The sequence below is a fragment of the Podarcis melisellensis genome (genome assembly GCF_964234715.1).
Source record: "Podarcis melisellensis genome assembly, chromosome: 12".
Lineage (NCBI taxonomy): Eukaryota > Metazoa > Chordata > Lepidosauria > Squamata > Lacertidae > Podarcis > Podarcis melisellensis.
In genome coordinates this window covers 18,965,060-18,990,306 of record NC_138544.1, presented here as the reverse complement: position 1 = coordinate 18,990,306, position 25,247 = coordinate 18,965,060, and positions in this window count along the sequence as shown.

Genomic DNA, 25,247 nt, shown 5'->3' with positions numbered 1-25,247 from the left:
CATTTCCACACCAGTTTATGGGAGAAGGGTTACTCTGCACAGAAGTCTGAGTGCATTTTTGTTCAAATTTCTCTTAATATGCTCATTTTTGTGTGTGAAATTTTGCCTAACGTACACATTTTAACCAGCGATTTTCACTAACGCGTGCATTTTTGTGTGCACACTTTCACCTGTTATGTTTCTTCTTATGCATTTTTGATTGAAGAAATACATCACAAAATTCAATCTAGTGTGAATTTTGAAGGATAGTTGCATATTGGGTTCAAAAAGTGCAAATTTGGTAAGTTTGCATTAAAATGTGAACCAAACGAATTTATTCCCCATCCCTATACTGTATATCAACATACACACCCCACGCCCCACTCTCATTTGCAGTTATAAATTCTGATTTCTACTTTTATTAAAACATCTATAAGAACACTCGTCTACATTAAACCAATGGTTTCGTGGTCCACCTCCACCAGTTACATGGCATCAGTCATGTGAATAAAAATCTATTAGCAGGTTTATTCCTGCCATAAAGGCTTGTACAGTATCATTCAGCCTAAATTGCCAAGACAGAATCCATCATATCCCTGTTCAGTAAGAGATTATTATTGAAGATCCTTTTTAAAAAGTCTGTAAGGAGCAATCAGGAAATAAAGTGATAAATTATGCATTCTCTAGCCTAATTTGAAGGGATTCTGTAGATTTCCGTACCTAACAAAGACCTTCTATGGCAATGTTCAGATTTTGACAACATGCTCATTTCAAAATGAAAATACAGCTTTGTAACATTACATTTTAGCTAGGGGCTTGCTGAAGCGCCTCACATAATCTTCTCCTCCCACATACAGAAGACTTCATGTATTCAGCCGCACGCAAAGGCACTGGCTGGATCAAATCCCAAATGTTTCAAAAATCTAAGTGAAACATTTCAGAGTCACATAATTTTATATAATTTTAATATAATACACACATATTTTGTAATGCTTTCCCCCCTTTTATGTTTGAAAACTTGCACAATGCAATAATCCCCCCCCCCATTTTGTTTATTGCTATTTCTCTTCCAAAGTAGAGGGCTGCTTTTCACATTACAGGTTAGAGGTACATGATACAGACTGCAACTGTGATGTAATAATAATAATAATAATAATAATAATAATAATAATAATAATAATAATTTATTTGTACCCTGCCCATCTGACTGGGTTGCCCCAGCCACTCTGGGCAGCTTCCAATATACATATAAAAACATAATAAAAAATTTCACATTAAAAGCTTCCCTATACAGAGCTGCCTTCAGATGTCTTCTAAAGATTATATAGTTACCCATCTCCTTGACATCAGATGGGAGCGTGTTCCACAGGGTGGGTTTTAAAACATTGAGCACATTGCAAAAAACATGATGCAGGGACCTGTTATTTTCACTTCCTTCCCAAGGTTAAAATGTTTGGTTAAATAAAGGCTCTGTATTTTCTACAAAGCTTATCCTATTAAAAAAACCAGGACTTCTGAAGCAGCCCAAAATTTGAGAAACAAATTTGGAGTGTGTGTGTTTATCTGTGCACGACAACTTCCTTCCCCAGAGCCACACAGCATGTATACATAAGGCTTCTAATGTGAGGACAACAAAACTAATCAGTGATCATAAGTGCACAGTACCCTCCCTATTCCATATGACAGAAATATATACTCTTCACAGTTCTACTGATTTTTTTTTTAATAAGGCCATAGCTCAGGGGTAGATCACATGCTTTGTGATCATAAAGTCCCATGTTCAATTCCTGGCATCTCCAATTAAAAGGTTGAAGTAACAGATAATGAAAATGCCTAAGGTTTTGGAGAATGGCGACTATCCAAATGGACAATAAAAAGGTAAAGGGACCCCTGACCATTAGGTCCAGTCGTGGCCAACTCTGGGGTTGTGGTGCTCCTTTCGCTTTATTGGCTGAGGGAGCTGGCGTACAACTTCTGGGTCATGTGGCCAGCATGACTAAGCCGCTTCTGGCGAACCAGAGCAGTGCACGGAAACGCTGTTTACCTTCCCGCCGGAATGGTACCTATTTATCTACTTGCACTTTGACGTGCTTTCAAACTGCTAGGTTGGCAGGAGCAGGGACCAAGAAACTGGAGCTCACCCCATTGCGGGGATTCAAACTGCCGACCTTCTCATCGGCAAGTCCTAGGCTCTGTGGTTTAACCCACAGTGCCACCCACGCCCCAAATGGACAATACTGGGCTAGATTGACAAACATCCTAACCTGATATACAGCAGCCTTCTACATTCCTGTATTTTTTTTGGTGCGGGAAATCGGGTCCTCCCTTAAAGAGGACACGTGTTGCGGTGGGACCTGGCAACCTAACCCTGTGTTGTGGGTGGGTACGTTTGGATAGCCACAACACCCGATTTGTAGTTCCCTTGATACAGGGTTCAATCAGGCTAATGGGATGCAGGCTAAAGGGATCAAGGGACCTATATATACCGATGCGTGTGACCCAGAACTTCCTCTTTCGGCGCGTGCATCGGAACACCCGCCCACCTCTCCCTATATTTAGGGCTTGCACGCTTGACCTTGCTATGTCATTGTGTGCCGTCTGTTGTTGGGACAGGGGCATGTCAGGAATTTTCCCCATTTGGCTGGTTGGCTGTTGCCATTTGGATTTCGCCTGCCGCGTAGCAAATCATCACAGCTTGTAAGGTTGCGGATAGGCTCTGGTTCAGGTGATAGGGATGAGAGAACGCTCTCGCTATCCCTATGTGAAGGGTATTCCGTTAAAGGAATCCAGGGACTCGTTGGTTTGATCAACCCCTGTGAGGGGGTTGTGCCCGTGCCTGAGTCCAGGGGGACATTTGGGTGGCGGAGTTAGCCTGTTCCCAGCTTTCCGCTTATCCAGGTGTTCACCCTCAGCTGACTTATGCTGAAACCCTGGGTCAGCGCTACCTGCATGGCAGGGAGCTAGACGAACCAGAGCCTATGCAACCAGTCACTTTCTGTAATTGATAAAGTTGTGGCCTAAATTCTGCCAAAAACCGAACCAAAATTTGAGTCTCGTCTGAATTTATTTAGGGGGAGTTTTAGAGGTCTCAACACGCAAATGGGGATCTCTGCAATACTGCGCCTCTCTTGTTTTTAGAGGCCACGATTTATGTACTGGGAACCAGTTTATTTCGTGCAAAGTTGCCTCCGTGTTCTTGGAAGGGTTTGCGTAGCTGAACAAAAGGTTTTATAATGAGAGTGCATCAATGGCCGCAGCCAATCTTTTCTTGCTTGGTGAATAACAGAAGGAGAATAGACATTTGCCAGATGATTTTGATGTCATATACAGTGACAATGCATTTCCATCAATCCAATTTGTTTTCATCTAAAGCCTTGCTTCTAGGGCAGTATGTTCTGATAGGGTGGCATTCAAGCAGTCAATGGCAATGTTTTGGCGTGCATTAATCAGCAGCCCCGCCGTTTCCAGCCTTTCCAACGTGGAGAATTAATCATTTGATTCTGATATTTACATTTGAAAAAATTAAATGATACGTATAAAGGCCAAGGCTGGGTGGCTGGCTGAGAGGAAGCCGTTCAGCTCTTGAAAATTGTAAAGAGCCACAGGTGACTTAATAAAATTCAACATTAAAAAACTGAAAATGATAAAGGAGGGTGGGAAGCTGTGCGTGCGTGTGTGTGTGTGTGTGTGTGTGTGTGTGTAAAAGCGTTCCAGTCTTTTTCATTGCTATCTTTCTCTGCATCGTTATTTGTGCAAGAATTGTGCAATGTACTGTCTGGCAGGGATGAATGAACTGGTACAAAATAGCATCTTTTGCAAAGTCCATAGATTGAGAGTACTACAGTGGCAGCAAAGCATAAGACATTGGCCCCTGCCCTTGAGGTGCTACATCAATAATAATAATAATAATAATTATACCCCACCCATCTGGCTGGGTTTCCCAGCCACTCTGGGCGGCTCTCAACAGAATATTAAAAATACATTAAAACATCAGTCATTAAAAACTTCCCTAAACAGGGCTGCCTTCAGATGTCTTCTAAAAGTCAGATAGTTGTTTATTTCCTTGACATCTGATGGGAGGGCCTTCCACAGGGTGGGTGCCACTACCGAGAAGGCCCTCTGCCTGGTTCCCTGTAACTTCACTTCTCGGAGCTGAGCCTCTTGACTGTGGTTCCCTAGATATGAAATTCCCTCCCCAAAGAGGCTCTCCAGGTTCCAGATCTGTTTTTGATGCCAAGCAAAGACTTTACTTTTTGCTCAGGCCTTTCAGCATGTCAGTTACCTGATTTTAATTGCTGATTCCACTGGTTTTATTGGCTTCACCAAGTTTTCGTTAGGTGGTGTCCAGCCAAGGTTTACTCACAGTACACCCATTGAAATTAATGTGCCCAATTTTGCACTGTTCATTCATTTCAATGGGTTGGTTCCAAGTGAAACTTAGTTGAAGTGGAAGTCCAGCAGTAGTTGACGGCTTTAACTCTTACTTGTGTAAATTAGGCCTCTGCATAGGGGTGCTGCATTTATGGGTCAGGGACGGAAACAGCCACTGAGGGATCCCAGGGCAGCATCCTAAAATCTGCTGGAACAGCACCACATTGTGTCTTCAGATATTAAGACAAGTGAGAGGCAATTACCATAGCCAGTCAACTCCTATATCATTGGTATCTAACACCGAGTAAACTGGCAAAAATGTATAAATCTAAGTCAAACAAGTGTTGGAAATGTAAAGAGAAAGAAGGTTCTTTTTATCATATGTGGTGGTCTTGTAGTAAGGTTAAAGCTTACTGGGAAATGATATATAATGAATTGAGAAGGATGTTCAAAATAACTTTTGTTTTAAAAAACAACAGCCCAGAAGCTTTTCTTTTGGGAATTATAGGGACAGAGCTACCTAAATTGTATAGAAATTTATTTATGTATGCTACTACAGCAGAAAGAATGCTGCTTGCCCAAAAATGAAAAGAAGCAGAAGTCCCAGCAAAGGAAGAATGGATACAAAAACTTGTGGAATATGCAGAAATGGCCAAACTTACCGGAAGAATAAGAAATCAAGATAACAAACTTTTTATAAAAGACTGAAAATGTTTTATTGAATATTTACAGATAAATTGCAAACAGATAAAAACATTAGCAGGATTGTTGCAATAACCTGCAGTTTCATAAGAGTATATATTTAAAGTAGATAATTAAATGAGCAAATTAAATGAATTTGGATATGCAGAAGATATTAAAAGATAAATTTAAGGAACCGCAGAAAGAGGGGGAAGGAAGTCAAACTTTGCAATGTTAAATTGATTGTAAAACTAATGAAATGTATAAACTTGAAAAGTATAAATAAAAACTTTAAAAACAAACAAACCACTAGCCAGTCAACTCCCAAGTGCCTGTCAAGATTCCTGAGAATCTCAACTCTCAGATTCTCTGTTCCAAGTCTTGTTTTAATGTGAGTGACTGACAGGGTCTTCTCTATGGCAGCCCCAAACTGTGGAATTCCCTCCCCATAAAAGTGTATCTAGAACCCAAACTTTACACCTTTCCGAAAATGCATCTGTTATCCTGGGTTTTGGAAATGAAGCATGACTTTTTAGTTGCCCAACTTCCTTGTAAACTGCAGTGTTAGTTGTGATTTGTTTAATCCATTTATTATAGTTGCTTTATAGGCTGTATGCACACCATAAATTTAAAGCATATTACTTTCCCCCAAAGAATGCTGGCAACTGTACTTTATTAAGGATGCTGCGAACTGCAGCTCTGTGAAGGGTAAAGAACAGTTTGCCAGGATTTCTAGGGTGAAGCTGTGTACTTTAAACGTGCTTTAAATGCATGGTTTGTATGAATAGACAGGTGATTATGGGTTATTTCGTAATCATAATTTAGGCCTTGTTACTAACCCTGAAACCTTAGAGTAAAGATCATACAGTGGTACCTCGGGTTATGTACTTAATTCGTTCCTGAGGTCCGTACTTAACCTGAAACTGTTCTTAACCTGAAGCACCACTTTAGCTAACGGGGCCTCCTGCTGCCACCGTGCCGCCAGAGCACGATTTCTGTTCTCATCCTGAAGCAAAGTTCTTAACCCGAGGTACAATTTCTGGGTTAGCGGAGTCTGTAAGCTGAAGCGTATGTAACCAGAGGTACCACTGTATAAGAAATACTAGAAATAAACAAAATTATATTACATAGTTCCTTCCTGTTTCAAGTTCAATAGTCATGTCAATATCTCTTGCTCTGGCTAATATGTTCAGTTTAGTATGACTATGTGTTATCTAATCTTACCATATTTAAGGAAAGCTGAATCTATCCATGAAATGTGAAGTGTAGGTGGGTTCCCACGAGGCAAGATACAGTGATAAAAACAAGAACCTTTACGGAACTAACAGAACTGGGCAACAGGGGCAAAGCAACTGCTTATATACATTTCTCAAGGCCACTCCCACTCCCAACGTGATTGGCTGTCTAAACTTCCAAGCTGCGAATCATGACTCGGAGTTTAAAGGCCAATGGCAGAGGCCCAAATCCTGAAATGGTCTGTGATTGGATATCATGTATTGAATCAGAACATAGGGGCTCAGAATCCTTAGTCCAGACTCAAGCTCAGGCAAACAAAGACCACTGAATACATAACACGACGTGTCACGGCCAGCTGAGTCACCTGCTATTACTCCAGAGGCGGTTTTAGGTTAGCAGACCCAGTTTCGGTACACTGGGCACCCCAACAATGACGTAGAACGGAGCATGAGATCCGGGGAGCATCAAATTTTAGCTTCGTAGAGGGGGCCACTGAAATTTGAGAGCTCAAAGTCTGCCACTGATTACTCCGTAACTTTGGGTGTTTTGATCTCTGCATTACCATCCCAGACACAGGTGGAATGCAATTCACTGAAGCGGGATCAGGTTTTTTAAAAAGACACCTGGTGCACAAACTCCCAGTTCAGAGTGGCTGATTTCATCAGGAAATGCCCATCCTGCTTGTGAGTTTCAGCTAAATTTCAAGTAGTTCCCCCTTTGATGAACCAGGAGGCAATTATTAAAAAGAATAAATCTTCCCACTGGCTACCAAGCTGCCTTCAATTGTCTTAGACACAGTGAAAACCTCTCAGTTAACTACCCGATTGTTCCCAAGAGAGCCAGCTAGGCTGAGGCAAAAGTAACCCAAGCACTCTGCACCCCCTCAGGCACCACACAAAATCAAATAACTCCTACATAGTCTTATTTCTGACTAGCAGCTCACATTATGATGTACTCGAGGCCCATCGAATGAGAAGGTGTCATGAATAGCTAAGTAACAAAACTGGATTTTGCATACAGGTAGGATTATTCCACACTCATCAATCTGTGGGACCAATGGTGTGGTTTTCCCCTAATGGCTGGAGAAGATGTTCTCTATTAATCAGAATTAATTCCTAGCTGTCAAGCTAAAAGCTGCTCTGAAATTATTCTAACAACCTCTCGGCCTACAATTTTCCTGGGGAAACATGAATTGTGAGACAACCGTATCTGTCTTGAGGACAGGTTTTACATACATGTATTTATCCATATAACTACTGTTTCTGTGCAGGAAGGAGGGGGGAAAGAAGCAACTGTCCTCCCGATCCCTTGGGTGCAGTGCCAGATTTATGTCTAGGCTAAGTGGGCTGAAGCCTAGGGCCTCTAAATCTAGGGGGCCTCGCCAACCCGCCTGCTCCCCAGAAGGCAGTATCCCCTCTCCCAAAATTGCAAACCCAAGACTTCATGCGAGGTCAGGGCAACTTGGGCCTCTAAATCTAGGGGGCCTCACCAGCCTGCCTGCTCCCCAGTGCCGCATCTCCCATCTCCCAAAATTGCAAACTCAAGACTTCATGCAAGGGCAGGACAACTCAGGCCCAGCAACTATGAGACTCAGGGCTAGCCAGTGGGGCCCAGTTTGAAGCATTGGGGCCCAACTTGAATTTTTTTTTGTAGGGCCCCAGTTCACAGCCAAAGTCTGCAAAATCTTAGAGATATAAATAAAATCCATCTAGATTGCCCTGGCATGGGGGCCCTCTTATGAGTGGCCCATGAGGCCCAATTGGCCCAATTGTTCCAATTGCCTTAAGTCCAGCCCTGATGAGACTGTGCAGGGGTTGAACTGACAAGCCCTGCCCCCTCACTATTCAGACTCAATGACTTGTTATGGAAATAAAGGGGGGCACTTATTGGAAATCAGTTTTGTCACTTCTCCCTCCCCCCCCCCAAAAAAAAACCCCTCGAGACGATGAGACCAGCCACCTTTTATTCACAGTTGCATAAGCACTACACTAAAGCATGGCCATAAACCTGTACATATACACCCAATAGGTACTAGTGGAGATTTATTTTACTACTTTATGAATGAACACTGTGATTTATGAATGGACTCTGTATTTTGTTAATTACCTAAGAGCCACCAATAGGGACCTCTAGAATCTGACAGCTAATCAATTGGGTACTAGTAAACAGCGACCCCTATTGCTGAAAGCAGGTAACCAGCAGGAAACGCTTCAGCTCAGCCTTTGCACTGTTGACTGAACACCCCCTGCTGTGCAGATAATGGAGAAAGCTCGTAAATTGTATCCCTTCTGGTTTTGATTGGCAAAACTTGTTACATTGTTGCAAGAAAGTGTCGAAATTGTATCCCTTTGTACTTGGACTACTAACCTTTGAGAAATCACATAAAATCAATGCCATAACTAATTCTCCCCATCTCAATGGCATTTTGCTTCAAAAGGAAAGGCAGACTTGGACATCGCCTTCCTCCATAATCCTCTAAGCAAGAGGTGACATATTCAACTTGGATACCACCCTCCTCCATAATCCTTGGGATATTCAGTTAAGTACACACCTCCCCTTCTTTGAGGGGAACCCATCTGTTGATGGGTTTCTTGAGGCCAGGTGTTCCCACAGCCCATCCTCAGGAGGGCCAGAAGGCAAGGATATGCATAGATAGTTTTATTGTTCTTTAGGTGGTGGGTACTTAAGGTGTTGGGAACTTGATCTGATAACCGGGGTGTCAGGAGTCCCCTTCCTGGCTTGATGACACAGTGAGTGTAGTTTATTAAAGGATGATTTATTGTCAAAACAAACAGATAACTCTGGACGGCTCTAACACAGCGATTGCCATCATTAATCATGATGACCCTTCTGAAGTCTGCTTCCGGTAAGATCAGAAGCAACTGAACTTTTTCCTCTGACGTCTTTTGCCCTGCTTCCTATCCTGTAGCCCTCCCATTCACAGAGACCTGGGATTAAGAGGGTCAGCTCCTGCTTCTTCCTCATTCTCTGAGGGACTGTCTCTTCGCTCTTTCTCTCCTGATGAACTGCTTCCTTCTCTATTTGTAGAATTTTGCATTTCTCGAGAGCATTGGCAGGGCTCTGGCTCACCCTCCGTCATTCTCTTATCAATTGCCAGTAGCCCCCACAGACTACTCTGCAAGCAGTGGGGCAAGCCTTAAGCATTGTGGGGCAATGCTTATTCCACAAAGGGTTTACAAAGTTCAGTTACTGCAAAAGTTTTTCAGTGTTAATTTTATGCATTTTTTAAAATCACCATGGTATTTAACAATAACATCTTATGTCCTTTAGAGGAGAAATTTTGAATTGCAGAATTTTAAATCCCCGTCGTCATCCTTGGCTTCACTCAATTTTGTTTATAACACTCTTCCATTTTCTTCTAGTTGTGAGGGTGGGGCCTCAAAAGTGGAGTAGCCTAGGGCCTCTCTTCATCTAAATCCGGCCCTGCTTGAGTGTTTTATCAGCTGTCATTTTAATCCCTCAGCAATCTGTAAAAAGATGGCCTAGTCTAGGAATACTTCAGCTGAGGCCTCAATTGGACTTCATTGGACTCCTGACAATTTTGTCTGGCCGGGGGGGACTTTAAAAAAAACCCACCAATTGCAAATTGATGTGGAAACATAGTGAATGAATTTAAGGCAGGAAAACAATTAGAAACCCAGAGAAAGGGTATTGGCAGAGTTTCCCTCTCCAGGGGCAGAGCAAAGTGAAAATCAGAAGTGAAAGGGTATTGGAAAGTTGGGTGCGAGATGCTCAAATGGCTTGTGGTTTGTGGAGATTAAAAAGGAGAGAAGAGGAGGAGTTTTTTGTTAAAAAATGCTTTTATTAAATATTTTCTTGGGTTACATAAGTACCTCAGTGTCTCTGTTTCAGTTCATAGAGTCCTTTCCACCGATCAGTTATATTCAATGTGAGACACAAATGGTTTAGACAGTGCTGTTTTTCTAGAAAAAGAGGTGCTGGGACTCACTGTGAACGCCCCCCTCTTTCTCTTAAAATGGCAATGGCACCCACCTGGCAGGTGCCGGAACTGAGTTCCGGTGAGTTCCCTCTGGAAAAAAAGGTTGGGGGAGAAGAGAGGTGAGGAGAGAACACCGAAGAGAGAGAAGGGGGGAATTGCAAACAATCAATCTTTTACATAGTTTAAGTGCAAGATTTTTGAAGTGTAGGTGGGTTCCCACGAGGCAAGACACAGTGATAACAGCAAGAACCTTTACTTAAACAACAGAGCGGGACAACAGGGGCAAAGCAACTGCTTATACTGTAAACATTTCTGAAGGCCTGGGCCACTCCCAACGTGATTGGCTGTCTAAACTTCCAAGCTGCGGATCATGACTCAGAGTTTAAGGGCCAATGGCAGAGGCCCATATCCTGAAATGTTCTGTGATTGGATACCATGTATCGAATCAGAGCACAGGGGCTCAGAATCCTTAGTCAAGACTCAAGCTCAGGCAAACACAGATCACTGAATACATAACAGTTTTTGTGTATTTCTCTTCTCTTTTGTGTATTTGTCTTCTTTACTGATTGGTAACAGCAGCGTATTCTCACAATGGGTTTCGAAAAGGGAACTGTGTCTGTCATCTTATTCAGGAGAGGATTAAAAGAGTAAACCACAAAAAGAGGAGGAGCTTAAGCATTGATATTAGGTGTCCTTATGGGTGTTGCAATGAGGAAGGTGCCTTGGACTCATCCATCCTTTCCTCTGTCCCACTGTTTTGCCCCAGGGAAAACCGCTCTATAAAGCTCAATAAGAGCAAACAGCAGCCGGGTTTTCTGCAGGTTCTGTTTGTTTTGATTTAGAGCTAAATAGCGAGTTTTCCCTGGGATAGGAGCCGGGGAAAGTGAAAGTGCTTGGACCCAAATATAGAAATCATGGTCAAGTGGAAAACTACTAAGCCCCATGCTTTGTAGGCATGGGGCAAGTGGAAGTGTCGAGCAGCCCTCAGCGATAGGAGCTCTGCAAACTCTCGTCCCTGTTCCTCAATATGAGCTCCCTGTAAGCCCAGGCAGTAATGGGAGCATTCTCCTTTAAAGAAGAAGAAGAAGAAGAAGAAGAAGAAGAAGAAGAAGAAGAAGAAGAAGAAGAAGAAGAAGAAGAAGAAGAAGAAGAAGAAGAAGAAGAGTAGTAGTAGTAGTAGTAGTAGTAGTTTGGATTTGATATCCTGCTTTATCACTACCCAAAGGAGTCTCAAAGCGGCTAACATTTTCCTTTCCCTTCCTCCCCCACAACAAACACTCTGTGAAGTGAGTGGGGCTGAGAGCCTTCAGAGAAGTGGACTAGCCCAAGGTCACCCAGCAGCTGCATGTGGAGGAGCAGAGACGCGAACCCGATTCACCAGATTACAAGTCTACCACTCCTAACCACTACACCACACTGGTTCTCAAGGGGAGCCAAGGGGATACATTCAGAACAGCCTACAGTGTCAGCAGGCAGATCTACACCCACTTAAAACAGTTCTGCTGCTCTGTTTTACTTACCAAGCAGCCATCTCTCCTGATTCAGCGCAAATTATGGACAGCAACAGGAGACAGTTCATCATTTGGCGGCTGGGGAAACATTGCCAACGATGAACGTTTCAGAAACAGCTTATATCCATGTGTTCTTGACCTTTCTGCAAACTTTGCCTCTCTCTGGGTTTGGCACTGTCTGGAAGATTTTGTTTTTTAAAAAAATAAAATAAAGTGCCTCTATATGCCAGGGTGTTCCTCCTGGGATCAGCACAGCCAATTCCAATGGCCTCCAAACTGCTTTGCTCTGTTTCTCTTTCTAACAAATCCAATTGCTTGAACTGTATGCTCTGTCCTCTCAGATGTCTTTAATTTATCACCGTATCATTTCCCACCTGCTTCGGATCTTCCTTTATCAGCTTTGAACCTCCCACCTCCCTACAACTGTAGATAAATAAATAAGGGTCCCCGGACGTTTAACGGTCTGTTGATCCCTGTGCCACCACTCTGCTCGCTTCCCTGCTGCCACCAACCCGTTACTCTCTGGTAAAACACTGAGTCCAGTCAGTTGTTAAAAGTGAACCAAAAACACCAAGTTTATTTTACAAACATTAACAAGTTTATGGTTTCTCAGATAATATTCCTGTCAGTATCTTAACTTTAGTTTCTTTACCGACCTATACCTTCCTAATACAGCCAGTGTGGTGTAGTGGTTAAGAGTGGTAGTCTTGTAATCTGGTGAACCGGGTTCGCTTCCCCGCTCCTCCACATGCAGCTGCTGGGTGACCTTGGGCCAGTCACGCTTCTCTGAAGTCTCTCAGCCTCACTCACCTCACAGAGTGTTTGTTGTGGGGAAGGAAGGGAAAGGAGAATGTTAGCCGCTTTGAGACTCCTTTGGGTAGTGATAAGGTGGAATATCAAATCCAAACTCTTCTTCTTCTTCTTCTTCTGACTGATTATCTCAACTGTTTGACTGGCTCCTCTTAACAATTTCTCTCCCTCTCTCACACCAGACTAGCCTAACCCACAGACTTCTCTTCTCTGTCTCTCCTAATTCCAGACTGTCTTCTCAACAACTCTAACTCTCGAAAACCCTCTGTGCTCAAACTTATACACGGTTAACTCTGCTCCCTGGGTTCCCATGGTTAGTCATTTTACAATTAGTTAGCCCTTGCATTATGAACCCAGTATGATGTCACACACATAGGAGGGCAAACGCCACAGCCGTCTTAAGCATATCCGGCGCTGTGGTGCAAAGATCCCTCCACTGCTCCCCCGCCCCGTTTCCCAGAGTTGTTGACTTGTCCACCTTTTCCCAAGGCTCTGCGGGGATCGCTCTCCTCCTGCGGAGGCTTGGGGAGGAATCTGCACACCCGCCAGCCATATGGTTGACACAGCTGGCGGGCATGCAGGGAAAGGCGAGGCAAAGCTGAGCAGCTCCCCCACTCGCTTGGGCGCCCCTGAAAGGCCAGTGCCCTGGTGCAACCCGCCACTAAGCCCAATAGGAAAGATGGCTCTGTTTCCAGGTGTGCAACCAGATCTCATGAAAATGATGTGCTTGTATGCACATTTCATGGTAGCGCTTGAGAGGGAACCACTTATTGAGCAGAGTCTTGGAGGAGCTTGTTTTCTGTGTCCAAACAGCAGGATCACAGGACTTTTTGTTCTTCTACTGTATATGATACTGTATATGATGCTGTGGGTTCATCTTATTGGCAGAACTATTGGGATACACGATCAAACAAGAAGGACCTCTTTTGTGTTTGGGGTCCAAAGACCCTGTAGCTCTGACCCTGTATTTTGACGGGATATAAGGAGAATACCCAAGTCTCTGGTTTTAATTGTGGTGTTGTTTTAATAAGATTAACTCTACAATTCTATGATTCTTTGATTGCACATTTTAATTTGGGGTTTGTTTTAATTTTTGCATATCGGCTTTTTTAAATTTTGTAAGCCACTTATTAGCCTATTTTGGCATGAAGTGGCATATTAATAAATCATCGAGTAAATAAATAAAAAATTCCAGTTCTTGCCATTTCCAACACATGCATACGTTCATAACTGCATTGGTTGAGCAACTTTGATTACTGCACTAGTATCTCCCCGCTGTTGAAGCTGGCAGCTTTCTGTGAACTTGGCTCAACTTTTATATAATATTGAGGCCAGTTTCTACAACAGAAAAGTGATACAATGGTTTGATAGGAAAGTAAGCAGCAGGTTGCCTTTTATGAAGACTGGAAGGAGGTCTGAAATGGGCTCCCTCCCTGCTGTCCTATTTCCTTGCTGTCCTGCTGCCACTCACATCAGCAGTTCCTTCAACCTTCAGAAGAAGTTCTATGCTGGGCTTTTTTAAAACTACTGAACTTAGGAAACCTTCCAACAAGTAAAAGTTTAAAGGATTCAAGCAGGGGCAGGGAGGAGCATAGAGTGGATGCGATGGAACTGAAATGCATGTCACTGGAACCAATGTTGTATTTATTTGATAAGAATAGAGACAGATCAAAGCAGTCTAAACTTCCACCAGCCCAATAGTCAGGTAGGAGAGCGGGGGGTGGGGTTTCACATCTGGCAACCAATGTGCCCCTTTGGTTTCAGATAGTGCATGAGTAGATGAGTCTAAAAAGCCCAGGACACAAATTTTCACAGCCCTCTAGAGACTATAGTGGCTCATTTACCAGAAGTGATGTATTTAGTTGTAAGGTAAGGTAAGATAAGGGGATGCGGTGGGTTAAACCACAGAGCCTAGGACTTGCCAATCAGAAGGTCGGCGGTTTGAATCCCCGCGACGGGGTGAGCTCCTGTTGCTTGGTCCCTGCTCCTGCCAACCTAGCAGTTCAAAAGCACATGAAAATGCAAGTAGATAAATAGGTACCGCTCCGGCGGGAAGGTAAACGGTGTTTCCGTGCACTGCTCTGGTTCGCCAGAAGTGGCTTAGTCATGCTGGCCACATGACCCGGAAGCTGTACACCGGCTCCCTCGGCCAATAAAGCGAGATGAGTGCCGCAACCCCAGAGTCATCCGCGACTGGACCTAATGGTCAGGGGTCCCCTTTACCTTTAAGGTAAGGTAAAGGAGCCCTGGACAGTTATATCCCGTCAAAGGTAACTATGGGGTTGCAGCACTCATCTCGCATTCATGTGTTTGTCCACAGACAGGTTTCTGGGTCATGTGGCCAAGATGACAAAACTGCTTCTGGCACAACAGAATAATACCGTGATGGAAACCAGAGCGCACGGAAACGCTGTTTACCTTCCCACCGCAGTGGTACCTATTTATCTGCTTGCACTGGTGTGCTTTCGAACTGCTAGGTTGGCAGGAGCTGGGACAGAGCAACGGGAGCTCACTCTGTCACAGGGATTTGAACTGCCAACCTTCTGATCAGCAAGCCCAAGAGGCTCAGTGGTTTAGACCACAGCACCACTTGCGTTTTCCATGTGCTCTGGTTTCCCATTGTGCCAGAAATGGTTCAGTCATGCTGGCCACATGACCCAGAAAGCTGTCTGTGGACAAAAGCCGGCTCCCTCGGCCTGAAAACAAGATGAGTGCCACACCCCTTAGTCGCCTTTGACTGGACTTAACCATCCAGGGTTAACTCTGGAAGTGTATGCTCAATCCTGACCAAACTAAGCCCCTGGATGTAGATTTTGTATATTTCTGACTGTTTGCCATGCTGGCTGGGGCTGATGGGAGTTGAAGTCCGACAACATCTGGCAGGAGCCATGCTGGCTTCCCCTGATTTAGAGGAATGTCTGTGAAATCCTTATTAGGTCTTAACAATAGCACAAGCAGACATGCACAAATTCAGTCTATATAAGCTTATTTGTATTCACACTTCCAGCACAAGGCAAGCAGCCCCAGGTGCATCTGAGCTGTTCGGAGACAAGAGTATGTTTATGATTAATAGTGGGGTTTTTTCTTCTCTGTTAATTAAAGATGAGCACTGCAAACTAACAAGTGTAGTGCTTGTTCTGGGGTTTCCCCTCTTCATAGCAAAACCGATATTGGTTTAACTGTCATGGCTTTCTGAAAAGTATACTGAGGTAAGAGCAGCTAATTCTCCTTCGGAGGCTCCTAATTCTCCCCCTCCGCTCCAGACTACAATTCCCAGGGCTCTTTGGGGAAAGGGGATAACAGTTTAATCAATTTAATTAAATTGTATATATGTATATATGCCCAAAGTAAATATCCTCCTGAGGAACATTAAAGATTAACTAGTTTATTTTGGCCTGGGGTTTCATAGCAGAAGCTTATGAAAATATCTAACTCGGTGATATAGTTAGTGTTTAAGGTGTCGTAGGAATTAACCACTGGGTAGAAACAACACAGCAGCGATAGCAAAGCTTTAACCCTATGGAATCTAAAGCTAAGGAACCTCTGGGCTGAGGGCCAACTTTGGCTCACCAGGCCTCCCAATTTGTCCCTCCAGGACATTTCTGAAAAACCACACCCACCTGCCCTGCACCTGCTATGATATGTAACATTGGGTGTGGGGCAGGGTTTCAAAAGAGCAATCAGGTGCTTAAATGCTAGAGCGAACCTCTGTTGAGGCACGTTGGAAGCGCCCCTCCAAAGAGACACATCACCTGACATGTGGCATCAGGTGAGTCACCTCTCAAATTTGGCCCATGATGCGTAGGCTAGAGGAAAGCTCCCCAACCTTACTCTAGAATGATGCTACTGAACTCCAACTCCCAAGCATGGTCAGTGGTCAGAGATGATGGAAGCTGTAGTTGAACGGCATCTGGTGTGGACCACAGGTTCTCCATCCCTGCCCTAGGAGATGCAGTGTGCACTACGGTTCTGTCATTCTGGACATGCCAGTGACAAAAAATCTTTTTCATTCAAATATAGGAATATAAGTTGTGCCTTAGATGAGAGTTGCACATATGAAGGGACCACAGATTCCCCAAAGAGGAGGTGTGAGATACTTGTGGGTTTGGTTGGTTGGTTGGTTGGTTTTTTAAAATTAATTTTTATTTGGTTTTACATAGGCTCCCTCAACCTCGGCCCTCCAGATGTTTTGAGACTACAATTCCCATCATCCCTGACCACTGGTCTTGCTAGCTAGGGATCATGGGAGTTGTAGGCCAAAAACATCTGGAGGGCCGAGGTTGAGGAAGCCTGGTTTTACAAGTATAAAATAATAACAATACCATCATACATTTTCACATTTGCAGATTCCTCCGAATCTCTGGACTTCCCACCTCCCCTCCATGGGTCCTATTATTAAACCTTTTCTGCTGCATCTTTCCCAATAATCTATATTTTATATCATTCCATTGTCTCCATTGGGATGCCCAGGCCAGCTCTGTAAACAGGAATGAAAACCTGGCATCATTCTTGATTTCATTTCAGACAGATTCAAGTCTTATCCCAAATCCATGTTATGTAAAAGGTAAAGGGACCCCTGACAGTTAAGTCCAGTTGTGAATGACTCTGGGGTTGCGGTGTTCATCTCGCTTTACAGGCTGAGGGAGCCGGCGTTTGTCCGCAGACAGTTTTCCTGGGTCATGTGGCCAGCATACTAAACCGCTTCTGGCGCAATGGAACCAGCACCAGAGCAGCGCACAGAAACACCATTTACCTTCCTGCCGGAGCGGTACCTATTAATCTACTTGCACTAGTGTGCTTTCGAATGGCTAGGTTGGCAGGAGCAGGGACCGAGCAACGGGAGCTCACCCGGTCAAGGGGATTCGAACCGCCAACCTTTTGATCGGCAAACCCTAGGCTCAGTGGTTTAGACCACAGCACCACCCACATCCATGTTATGTGCCCAGCCCAAATATTATTGTGCTCGTATTAAGATCTGTACATATTGTCAGGTGAACCCTCTCTTTCTTTTAGAATGCTAACTTTAGAAATGGCCGTAAGGGCATCGAGATAGTGGTTTGTGCACAATGCCTGTAAATGCTTCTGAGCCACAGAGGTGAACTCCTTGAATGCGCCAGCTTCCCTCCAAACTAAGGAAGCACAGCATCTAAAAAAGCCATTTTTGAACCCCTCTTTTCCCTTGAGAAAATCCTAAACTGCCAACTAGAAACTTCAAAAGAGGCTGGCAGCCTGCCACTCAATCAACAGCTTCCGGATAAATCGTAGTGACAGTATTGTCGCAGCAGGGTGCTCCTCTGGAGGAGAATCATTTCCAAATCTGCAAGAGCCATGCCAAATGCTTTGCCAGGGAGCTGCCCTCTCAGAGGTGGCTAGCGATCTTTTCTCTTGTGCCCCTGCCGAGCCATATGCTTGCAGGAATACTTGAGCGGGACAAGGACCGCAGGAGATAATCAGGCCTTGGAAAAGCTGGGTAAAAAACCTCAAAATCTGTGCATTGTACGTAACTAGCTGCAGGCCAGCTCAGGGGCTTGGACTGTGCTTGGAGGTCTTCCTTGCTCCCTTTCTCAACACTCGGGTTGTACCTCAGAGAGTTAAAAGGAGCCTACAGATTACATGTTAAATAAGTCCAATAAACTCCAGTTAGTGTCAGCCTCGTGCACTCAAGTCTATTATTCCCTGCTTATAGAAGCGAGCGCGTTTTAAATATAATTTAAAATGACAGTTTTCATTGTAATCACATTTCTTAATGTGCCCACAGGAATCCCCATTGCCAGCTTGAAATTTCCCTGCCAAGAAGCTTCCCACACCATGCAAAGAGCCTGGTGCTATGGAAGTGCTGAGGCCACAGATTCACAATGCACCAGTGGGCCTGGGAAAGTGAGGACTAGGCAGCTGGGAGATCTAATTTGGGGTCAGCAAGGCTCTGGGCTCCCTCGGAATTGGAGCGGGTGCATCAAACAGAAGGATGGAATTGGACCAGGAAGGCCTTATCTCTAGTCCCTGCTCAGCTTACTGAGTGATTTTAGGCAAGAAATTCTCCCTCATCTCACTCCATAGGGTTGCTGTGAGAGCTCTACTTGCATTGAGCACCTTGGTGAAAGTGTGGAGTCAAAAGTAAATAAATACAATGGTCCTCCTAGCCACTAGGGGGAGCCCTGGCTGCAGTGCCCTGCCAGATCTGACTCAGGGCTCATCCCTACTTCCTTTCGTGCTGCATTTCTAGACACAGGGCCAGGCTTTCCAGGTCTGTGTTCTGAACGCTGTTGTTGTTTTGTCCTGCGTGTTCCCCAGGAAAACCCATGTTTTACCGCTGAACCGGAGCAGACAGCAATGGGGTTTTCTGCGAATTGCCGTTTGCTCCAATTCAATGGTAAAACATGGGATTTCCTGAGGAAAGTGCCGGGACGAAAACAACAACAAATGCTCAGAAGCGGACCAGGGCTGGATCTACATTGATCTGTAAAAACGTTATTAAAAATAGTGTTATATAATGCTTTATACATTTTTCCATTGCTGGTGGGTCGCTGGTTTGCTGCACCCTCTGGAATTGCATTTTAATAACGCATTTTTTATTTTATTAACGACCAGTGTAGATCCGTCCCTGGAAAGCCCAGAGCTGTACCTAGAAAGTGTGGATAAGTCTGCAGTTGGATGTTAACATGCAGCTGCAGGAGCAGCCTGAATCTACGGACTCAGCTGCCACTTTACTTACTACCAATAAAAATAAAAATACTTTTATTATTTGTACCCCGCCCATCTGACCGGGTTGCCCCAGCCACTCTGGGCAGCTTCCAACAAATATAAAAACATAACGAAACATTAAAATATTATGATCTTCCCTATACAGGGCTGCCTTCAGATGTCTTCTAAAAGTTGTACATTTATCTCCTTGACATCTGATTTGCATGGGAGCAACATGGGGCTTCCGAAAGTTTCTCCCCTCCTGAACCGTAATGTAGATATTAAGACAATTCTGCACATTAGATGGCAACAGATTCAAGTAGCTACCCAAGTGTGCATGTTGATTAGCACACCTACATAACATATGTATTTCAAACACCAGTGTGCACTGCATTTGGAAGTCTGCATTTCAAACAAGTTGGGTCTTGGATCTCTCTTAACCAGATGTTGTGGGGGTTGTAATCCAAAACATCTGGATGGAGGACCAGGCTGGGGGAATACAGACTTACAGTAATATCCACCAAGGCACGCTTGTTTGTCTATGGTGCAAGGAAGCAGAGAAGATACACAAATACTTGGCATTAAATGGAATAATTACTATTATCCATAGAGGCAGGTTGAATAACAATGCAGCTGACTGGAGGCTGTGTGGATATATAAATCAAAGCCATCAACAGCTATTCGTATTCAAATGTTGCCGATAAAGATTTGCATTTGGGCTGCTTGCCAGCTTTTACTTGATATGGTCACCTGGAAGTAAGGATTCGAGCCATGGTTTTCTGCACCCCACTCCCTTCCCCGCGGCTATTCTCAAAGCCTTGGTTGCATTCTGCTTTTTGTTCCTCTATTCCCTCTCCTCCAAATCGTCTTCTGTTACCCATCTCATCTGTGCTGCATCCCACCTACAGCACATTTTGTTATTTCTGAGGCTGTCACTCTTTCGGCATGATTCATTTTTTCATGTTTTGTCACTTTCAATCCCTCTGTTTTTAAGAAATAGCTGGGGAATATGGCAGGTGATGGAAGGATTCAGCTGGGAGGTGAGTAGGGAGATAAACACACACACACCTTATAGAGAGGTGGCTGGCTGACATATTTCTCACAGCCCCACGGGCCTCAACTACGTTAAAAGTGCATCAAAGGTTCCATTATGGAAAATGCATTAACATGCACAAATGAGACATGTCACATACTAAATTTGCCACGTGCACCATGGAATTTCTATGCACATTTATTCAGAAGTAGATTCCGTTGTGAGGACTTCCAGAATGGTGGTTCAGCTGTCTCTCTGTTGGATCCTGCTAACAGAAGATAATTGCATGGTGGGTGATAATAGACAGACAGATTAGGTCCCCTTGTTGAAGTTTTCAGCCATAAGGCTTTAAACAAGGGTGGCAACAAGAGGTGTCTCTGAAAGACACTGAGGTCATAGTATAAAACAGGCTTCCTCAACCTCAGCCCTTCAGATGTTTTTGGCCTACAACTCCCATGATCCCTGGCTAGCAGGACCAGTGGTCAGGGATGATGAGAATTGTAGTCTCAAAACATCTGGAAGGCCGAGGTGGAGGAAGCCTGGTATAAAGACTAGGACCAAGCTTAGTGAATTATCTCAGAGTCTCAGCAGCAGCAGAAGGGAATAGGGATATGCCTAGGCTTTGGGGAATTGGTTTCCTTCCCTGTGGCAGTAAATAAGTAGATCAAACGAAAGAAAAGTCTTACCAGTTAGTTTCTTTAATAAACACAGTAAGAAACAAAAGAAAGTGTCTCCCTAGAATGGTGGTGCTCCCAAATAAGGCTTACCCCCCATCCCTATTAATCTATGTCACTCCTACGTCTTGTAATCTGAGTTTGTACCCTCTGCGTTTCCTGTTCTGAGACTTTCTGAGTTCTTCTCGACCTTGGTAGGGGGTTGATTGGTTGAGGAATACTGCCCAACGACTGTGACTCTGTTAACCCTCTCTCTCCCAGTGTTTCTTCTTCTCCTAGCTGTTCTCCATCCAGCATTTCCCAGCTTCTGCTTTCTGAACTATGTCCCTCTGCAAACCACTGTTCTAAATCTATATTGTCCTCCTGTTCCTGGGAAGATTCAGGATTGGGGGAGGGGGTTGCTCCCACCATTCCTCCTCGGTGCAGCCCTCCTCAGCATGGTCCCTGACACAGTGCTACTCTTCTAGAAGAAGGGGTGCTGGAACTCACCATGAACACCTCCCTCATTCTCTTAGAGAACACCTCCCTCACCCAAGAGGTACCTCAACAACAGGATGGAAAGCCCAGTCAGTGTGACCAGCCAATCCCTTGACTTGACTTCTTCAGCAACTTCCCTCAGGTGGTGGATTGGGAAGAACAGTGGGACGAGTATACACCCACCTGCTGCCACCTTCTCAGGCCTGTGCTGCTGTGCCAAAGGAGCCCCTACCATGTTGCCAGAACAAGGCCACCCCTGGCAATCTCTGCCACATCATTCAGATTCCCACCAGGGGAAGCAATTGGCTTGTCAGATGCTCCGAGACCAGGCTGGCAGCCGTGCCATGGCAAACCCCCGGTGGGTTGCCTTCATCAACCACCTCACAGAACAGGAAGCCAGTAATGAGCGGCATCTACTGGCTGGCTGGGCACTCCCCTGTCACTAGCATCCGACTAGGCTCACAGGCGGCTGGCACACCAGACTGGGTAGCAGCTGCTCACAGACTGAGGCTCGGCAACATGAGAGTGAAACAGCGATATGAGTTCGGAAATACAAGAGCAAAAAACAGGCATTGTTTCCCCATCACCACTCCATCACCTTTTTTAAAACTATTATTTCTAAGCAACACCACAGCTCTTATGACTCAGATCTGCTGACTACAACATGGATGCAAAGGGACTTTGTGGTGGGACTTAAGGAGTACAATCACTGGGGAGCAATTGCTTGTGTGGCCAAAAGTTAAGAGATGCTTCCTGAGGCACAAGCAGTGGCACTGATTGCTTTGATTGTGACAAAAGTGTGCACATGGCAACTTTTATCAGCACAGGTGAATATTAGTATACAGTCCTACAAATCAGATTGCAGCGCCGGGGGATCTTGTTAATTAATGCTCTGCTCAGCAAGAAAGAGGATGGATCTAGACACAGCAAAACACAGACACACACACACAAGGTGATCACACAGGGTCCCTGGGCATTTCACCGTCTATTGATCCCTGTGCCACCACTTTATTTCTTGCTGCCACCACCCAGGCCCTACCTGGTAGAATACTGAGTCCAGTCAGGGTTAAATTGGAACATAAACTCTTGTTTATTTTTTGCAGTTTAACAAGCGTGTAGTTTCATAAACAGTATCAGTCAATTACATTCATGGGGTGCCTATCCAGACCTATAACTTCCGCTACCTGCTCTTACTAAATCACCTCTCAGATATTTACTTGTCTGTCCAGCCCCTAACTGTTCCTGGCTTAGCATATTCTGTTACACTAACTCAACCTACCCACAACTCTAGCCCAATTCACTCCCACTCCAACCAACCAACCAACCAACTCCCAATGTACTCCTCAACGAACTCCTAACGAACACCCCCTTTTGCCTCTCCCAGAGCTGGTTTTATAGTCCCTCTGACTCCACCTCCCTGGGTTCTGATAGGGTAACCTGTTTAACTATTTCACCTCCAGCACTCTCATGTGGTAACGTCACAACACACACTATAAGTCAGAAATCAGATCCTTTTAGCAAAAGAAAAAAATCTCTATGGAAAACCGTGTTTTAAAATTTCCTACTCTCTGGCGCCATCTGGTGTTGCATGTTTGTTGCGCATTCAAATTGCTGTTTCTTTACTAATGTAGTTGAGTCCAGAGAGACAGTATCCACTCACCTAGAGCTCCAGGTGGGCAGTCTTTGCTGCATGGAGCAGCTGTGGTAGGTCCAAGGAGGCCGCCATCTTCCAGCACAGGTCGGAGAGGAGATGATCGCTTGTCGCTGCCCACCTCCTGTCGCTCCGGGACTTCAGGTAAGGGCAAGCAGTGCCCACTTAGCCAATTGGTGGCAGGAGCTTGGGGGCTGTAACCAGCCCACCCCTGGCCTATTTAAGGGGGTGGCTAGGTACCACCCACCCTCTTGGCCGATCATTGTGGGATTCCCCCCCCCCTCAGACTTTAGGGGCCCACCCAGCTGGGGTGGAAGTGGACAGGTTTACTATGGGCCTAGCTATGGTTTATTTGGTCACCATATTCGGGGCCAGGGGAGCATTTTCTCCTGCAAGCCAATTGGACGGCTTGCAGGTTTTTGTCTACCTCGTAGCAACCATCACAACTTAGGTGGATAAGATATGTTTTGTGAGTATTCCAGCCACAAAGCTGCTTCTGCATCTATCAAGTTCCAAGTTCGTTATGTCACCTTGGGACGGAAATAATTTAAAATGTTGTGTTAATCTACAGAGTGATCTCTGGCCGAGGCAGGATGCTACTACAGAAAATATTAGCTGAGGTTAAGCCTCGTTTGTCATTCAGCTACTTCGGTCGTAGGGAGAGTTCCCCAGTCGTGGGTATTGTAAGCTAATCTTGCTCAAGTTACTTTGAATTATGATGTCCTTCCTGTTTTTGACATGCCTTGGAACGTTCCTGCAGACCGGAAGGCAGCCTGCCATTTGACACACATTAACAGGTCCTTGGCTTTCCAGCCCAGAGTATATTCATACCAATTCATCATGAAAAGCATTTTCATAATTCAGGATATGAGCGCAGAGGGACTGCTCAACTCTATCTAATGCCTTCCTAATTATCCAAGAAGCTTTATTACCTGTGCTGCCTGTACGTAGTCAATCAAGTCAGCAAAGGCTTGTATATGCTCAGCTCCTCTTGAAGGGGACTCCTAAGCCTTCTGAATATGCAAAGCTTAGGAAGATTCCCTCTCAGCAAGTTCAGAAGCAGGAATACTTACGCCTATTTCAGGCATTGCATATCCAGGTAAAGTTATCAAGTAAGAAGCTGCCATGAAGCCATCAATGAGCCAAGTTAGCCACAGGGCAGGCACACACACAGAAGAGACGGAAGGCAATTAACTTTTTATTAGTGGATAAAACAAGAAGACAGCAACATCCCTGGTATGTCTTAACTCAACAAGTTTCCTTCCTTCCTTCCTTCCTTCCTTCCTTCCTTCCTTCCTTCCTTCCTTCCTTCCTCCCCCCTTCCCCGCTTTGGACAAAGTAATAATCATACATAAATAAGAATAAATATGTGCACCCCACCGCCAAAACCATTCCATTGTAACTATCCAACCTCCCAAAATTTCAACACCTCTTGTGATGGTTTGACTCCTTTCCGTTTAACAGTACAAATTCTACAAACACCCTCCACATCTCAAAATCATTTCTGCTGCATATTCCTCGCCTTACTTAATGGCACATGTTAATTTATCATTAATAGCTATATCCTGAACCTCTTTATACCATTGTTCCATTTTATATTCTGCTTGCCCCTTCCACTTCTTTGCTGTAATAATTCACGCAGCTGTCAATAAATTTGTGAGAAAGTCCTTCCTGGCCTGTGAACCTTCCACCCCATTGTAAATTGATAATAATGCTACCTCTGGATTTTTGGTCAGCTTTAACCCAGTGATTACTGTTATCTCCTTAAACACCCTTTGCCAAAAAAAAATTGTACTTATTTACACCCCCACCACATGTGAACATACGTACTTCCCTGTTTCCTGGCATCCCCTCCAACATAACACCGAATGTTGTTGTTGTCGTTTAGTCGTTTAGTCGTGTCCGACTTTTCGTGACCCCATGGACCAGAGCACGCCGGGCACTTCTGTCTTCCACTGCCTCCTGCAGTTTGGTCAAACTCATGCTGGTAGCTTCGAGAACAGTATCCAACCATCTTGTCCTCTGTCGTCCCCTTCTCCTTGTGCCCTCCATCTTTCCCAGCATCAGGGTCTTTTCCAGGGAACACCGAATATTCCTTGTTTATTTGGTTTAATCTGACTGGCGTTAAATACCATCTCCAAACTAATCTATAATAATTTTCTTTCATTCTTATAGACAATAT